The following is a 5893-nucleotide window of genomic DNA, read 5'->3' as shown; positions in this document are numbered from 1 at the left end:
GCGTCCAACCCTTCCGGCGCCTGTGTCTTCGCTATCGCTTCCAGGAACACGCGCTCGGCCGCTATTGTGCGCCCGTCAAACCCAGCCCGCCCTTTGACAGCGGGCGGGTCATCAGCGGTCCGCCCGCGTCCCTTCCTGTGACGTCACTATGGTCCTGGAACGCAAGCTTAGCGAAGCGTAGCCCAGCGCCAGCGGTGCATTGTTGTCATTGTTGTGGGTACATAGGCATTAAAAACAATCAGTTCTGCTAGCATCATGTCTCTCTCGTCCAATGGTGTAGAATGGTGTGTAATTTGACCTCCAAAGATGAACATTTTTTAAGGTCGAGCTCATGACCTGACCGGTAAAACTCATGTTGCATCCCAATCGATTGCCTATTGTAAAACTGAACGCATTGCAGCTGTTTTTACTGCTCTTCCACGTCTCATCACATGTCAATTGTCCAAAAGTGTTTTTTCGACTGCTTAACCCTCGCCGGCACGGGGGAGGGGGGGGATATCCATTTCCAACCATCCCCTAAGGTTTTTCGCGAATAACTCGCGTAAAAAGCGGCCGATCGCGACGAAACTTTCAGTTCCTCGCATTGATCAATTTTACACCTACCCTGAAAATTTCATGACCTTGACCCAAATGACCTTTGACCTGTGACCTACTTTCCGAGACCATGTTTGGCCGGAATCGCGATTCGGCGTATGTCGGCTCGCATAAGCCGCGCGTTTGCAAGCTTTTTGTGGTTTCAAATGCTCAAAAATGTGATTTGATGTTGCTCCCATGCATTTGGGTGGATGTGAAGGTCACCTCAAGGTCAGGTCAGGTCATTTACCTTTGGTGACCTCGGACCACTTTTTCGAGTTTTACATGTTTCTAGGCTAGTTTTAGAGCTGAATTCGAATTTAGCAACCATTTGAACATTTACGAAGTAGTGTTAGTGCCTTCGTAACACGTTACAAAGCTGTTAGAGGCGGTTGACACGTATTACGAATACCCGTCACAACCCCTACTGGTTGACCTGACCTGACCTGACCTGGTCTAAATGCTCAATGACATCATCTGTGATCAAAACTAACACGATATTCGTGATCGGCATTCCGGGAAAACCCCATAGCAGCCACACTTCACGACTTTCTAACAGGTCCCGATTTTTCCGACTTCTGGGTCATTGACCTGACCTAGAAGGTCAATCGATGACCTAGGACCTTAACATTGGGCATCATCGGCTTCCTCTCGTGACGGGCAACATCGTGACGGGCTCGTTTTTTTCCGCGAAACTCTAGCTCTCAGAGGAGTGCAAGATAGAAATATCCCTGCACTGCAGACCCGTTGGCTAAAATCTCTACTAGAAAGGTTTAGGTCTTTCAAAAGTGTTACTTCAACAAAACAGCTTTCGCGTGACACGTGCCACCATGGGTGGAGCTTTTCAGAGGAAGTTGGTGGGGCAAAAAGGCATCAAACCTACAGTCTACACTGTCCGACTGTGAAGTTGATTAAAAATGAACACTGAATCAATTCCTGTCGTTGCAAATGTAACATTTTGTATAGCACAGACATTCCAAAGCTCCTCAATGATTGATTTGAAAAGCAACAAAGTCCTGCAAATCAGCTTAATTCGGTGGGGCAAAACACTTATTGGTGGGGCAAAATGGCAAGTTGGTGGGCCAGCCGCCCCACCAACTGTATATGTACAGGAAGCTCCGCCCCTGCGTGCCACGACGATCACCTATATGTATGTAGATGTCTTAAGAGCAATTAATCACATGGTAGAAGAAACAGGCTTCCCAACAAAAAGGGTGGCAGGTCGATCAGCCCAACCACTGCAACGGATACTGACTACTGAGGCATGAAATATATGCCTCTCAAAAGCGTTACAGGCTGGGCCGGGCCGTTAGGTATATGTAAATGCTGATAACTTTCCGTTATCTTAAAAATATTTCGCCGTTCGCTTGCGCGGTCCGTTCGCTCGTAATAATATTTCTCCTGCGTTTTAACCCTCGCCCGTATTCGTGTTTGCCAGCGTCTAACGTATGGGGGGGGGGGTCCGTTGCACCCACCTTGCCGTTTGGCCTCTGATGGAGCTAGAGCTTCGCAAAAAAACGAGCGTGTTGCCCGCGACGAGAGTAAGCCGATGATACCCAATTTTATGGTCTTATTTATGTCATTGGTTGACCTTCCAGGTCAGGTCAATGACCCAAAAATCGGAAAAATCGGGACTTGCTGGATGCTCGTAAAGTGATGTTGAAAAAGGAATTTTGCGGGGTGCTGAACACGTAGTTCATGTTAGTTTTGATCACATACTTATGATGTCTTAATGTATTTAGGCCAGGTCGGGTCAGGTCAGGTCAGGTCAACCAGTAGGAGACCTGCCGGCCATCCATAGCAGGTGTTGACCACCACTGACAGCTTCGTAGCGTGTTACGATAGCACCAAAACTACTTCATAAATCTTCAAATGGGAATTCGAAATCAGCTCCAGAAACTGCCCTAGAAATATGTAAAACTCGAAAAAGTGAAGCAAGGTCATCAAAGGTCAATGACCTTGACCTGACCTTCACGTGACCTTGAAACCCACACCACAAAAAGATTGGAAATTACGCGGATAATGTGAGCCGACATACGCCAATTCGCGATTCCGGTCGAACATGGTCTCGAGAATCAGACCACGGGTCAAAGGTCATTGGGATTTGGGGTCAGGGTCAATGATTTTAAAAATATGTGTAAAATTGATTAACTTGAGGGTACTGAAAGTTTCGTCTGGATCGGCCGCTTTTTGCGCGAATTATTCGCGAAACCCAGGAGGGGGGTCCGTTCGACCCCGCTATAAGTGCGAGTGCTAAGTCACTAACAATCTGTCGTTAAAGTAAAAAAAGAAGGTTATGCCTCGGGCTGAGAGGGCAAAGTTGTACAGTTGGGGTACTTAAGCACATCATGTAGGAAAGACCAGGGAGGTATGGACGGTTTTGTGAAAAGGCAATTTTCTTCCAGTGGGAAGTGGCTAGACCCGGTTTTTCACTCTGTGTACGTGAAATTGCCCTTCGCCTGCAAAGTGTGCCTGATATTAGGCATCTGGGGTCAACTATTTTGTCTCGAGATAACTTTCAATAAATCATGCGCTTTTTCGATCCATCAAAAAAACACCGGGAGGTACGGGCCATGGCCTGGGAGGTATGGGCCGGTGCCATGTTTCATATTCTTTTCTCGATAATGAGAACATACTCGTAGCTGGTATCTACCTTGATCTCTCTTAGAGCTCAGGAACCGCACAAGCGGCCAACAGCTTACTTCATGGGGGTCACGTGGGCACATATGTATTTTGGTAAACTCAATCATGCTCCATGAAAGAAGATAAATAATATTGTTCTGTTCGAATGAAATTTGTAGTTAAATTTTCGACCTTACGCGACAACAATAAAACTAATTGAAAATGAAGAGGACATTCAATGAAGGCATCATTTTATTGATTTAGGATCAACGGGGGTGGGTGGCCCGAACCTCTCGGTTAGGACGCCAGAATGTGCGTAGCATCTCAGCTCATAATCTTGCAAGAAAGCTTCATATTGTCTATCCAGTCTTAATTTGCATGCTTTAAACTTTATATCACCGATGGTCTGACATCATAAAACGAGCCTGGTTCAAATTTATCGCGAATTTTCTATAGGAATGTACCGTATTTTACTCGAAGAGGGCAAAACACTATTTATGGCCTTGGCAAAAACGCTTTATCACCCCACCGCTCATTGCAAAAGAAGATTGAGGAAAATTTTGGAAATCACGTGGGTTGTATAGCGGAATGGCTGCTACCAGTTTACGCGATCAAATGTGTAAAAATACGCAACACTTCTTCAAAACTGCGATGGCCCATACCTCCAGGGGGCCCATACCTCCCGGTCCCGGGTCTCCTCTAGGTATGTACTTACATGCATACCTACATTCTCGAATTAAACATCAATAATACCTACCTACTAGGTATACGCATATTGCTCTTTGGAACGTCGCTTTCGGTATGGGGACAGGGGAAATCATGGGTCTGAGCCAGCTGACACGGGTGACACCCCTTCAGTGGGGTTCTGGCATGGTCTGCGTTGGATCACCCACTACCACAATGAGCGGTTCCTCAAAACCAGCGTAATTGACCGGTGTGAGGCGGCGACGTGAGGCACGCGAGTGCGGGATCGTCCCCACGCCGTGGCGGTCCGGGTCAGGGGAGCAGCCCCCTCCCCGCGCGGCGGGCGGTCGCCCATTCATCCGCGACCCCAGCCCCATGACTGAGGGTTGACAGAGGGCAAACATCACGTATTTAAACTAGGCAAACAGACGGTGTTCTACGCTAGGGACATCTCGCGGCTGTGATTCACGATACTGCTTCGCCAAACTGCCTTTAGATGGTGGGTCAGTCGGTGTCCGTCTGCTGCTGTGCGCCGAGAATTAGCCCTATAAATTACGATGAATTACACATTCTAGTGTGACGATACCGTCACATTATCATATAGGTCGCGTTAAGATGCAAATGAAGAAACGACTGCGTTGAAAAAATATGTCATTTCATCGAACGCTGAAATGCTCGAAGTGCTCGCTAAAAAATAAACTCGCTAACTGAGCCCTGAAGGTCGGCTGCCGTGTTGCATTGCATTTAAGCCAAAAACGCGGGCTGGGTGTAAGTTGTCGAGAAACAATTTTTGGCCTGAAGTGTTCTCTAAAGTATTATCTACATAGATCCAGGGAACATATTTGCTATCTATGATGGCTTAGGAGATATTGAATCTTAAGTCCTCCGGTGTACCCTGTTTTGCGGCGGCCCACGTGTTAAAAGCTGCTGAACATTTTTACTTTGACCAAAAAACGCGGGCACAGTTTTGTCTGTACGAAAATGACTCTTGTCCTATCGCATTCCACGTGAGCTGAAAATTCAGAAACCAGGGAACATATTTGCTACGACCAGTACTTCTCGCGATTCAGACCGAAACGTGAAAAAATAGCCCCAAAACCCTATGGTGGGCACCTCTTCGCGGCGCCCGGCCGCGGGTCGCTAGTTCCCCAAACGACACACCATGCCGAAACGGTTCTGGTCGTTTCTGAAGAGCACGAGGGGCGGGTATCGGGGTTTGTCGGCGTTAGTGGTGGACGGCGTAGAGATATTTGACGACATGGATAAAGCTAACGTTCTCAACAAAGCCTTTGCCGCAAAGTTCATCAGGAGCGATGCACTGAAAACTTTTTTACCATTTCCTGGAGGGTAAACCCGCCATAGCATGGTAGGTTGACACACAGACGTTTTTTACCACCTTCCAGATGGTAAATTTTACTATTTCATGGAGAGTAAACTCGTCAGGGAGGGGTAACGTGACACACAGACGTTTTTTACCATCTTCTGCATGGTAAACTCTATTGATTTACTCTCGTCTGGAGGGTAACATTTTCGGAAGTTACGCTCTGTGGAAGGATAACTTTTTAACGTGACCCTCCTCTAAAGAGTAGCATGCCATTTACTCTGTGATTTACCCTCTTACAGAGAATATACCCTTCTGGCTTACCCTTAGTCAAATCGTAATGCTTACTCTTCCCCAAAGAGTTTACCCCCCAGAGAATGGTAGCTTGACACACAGACGTTTTTTACCACCTTCCAGATGGTAAATTTTACTCTTTCATGGAGAATAAACTCGTCAGGGAGGGGTAACGTGACACACAGACGTTTTTTACCATCTTCTGTGTGGTAAACTATTTTGATTTACTCTTGTCTAGAGGTTAACATTTTCGAAGTTACACTCTGTGGAAGGGTAAGCCTTTCATGTGACCCTACTCTAAAGAGTATGCATGCCATCTATTCTGTGATTTACCCTCTTACAGTGAGTGTACCCTTCTGGCTTACCCTCAGTCAAATGGTAATGCTTACTCTTTCCCCC

This window comes from Amphibalanus amphitrite, unplaced genomic scaffold (genome assembly GCF_019059575.1).
Source record: "Amphibalanus amphitrite isolate SeventyFive unplaced genomic scaffold, NRLGWU_Aamphi_draft 000006F_arrow, whole genome shotgun sequence".
Classification (NCBI taxonomy): Eukaryota; Metazoa; Arthropoda; class Thecostraca; order Balanomorpha; family Balanidae; genus Amphibalanus; species Amphibalanus amphitrite.
This window is presented reverse-complemented; position numbering follows the sequence as displayed.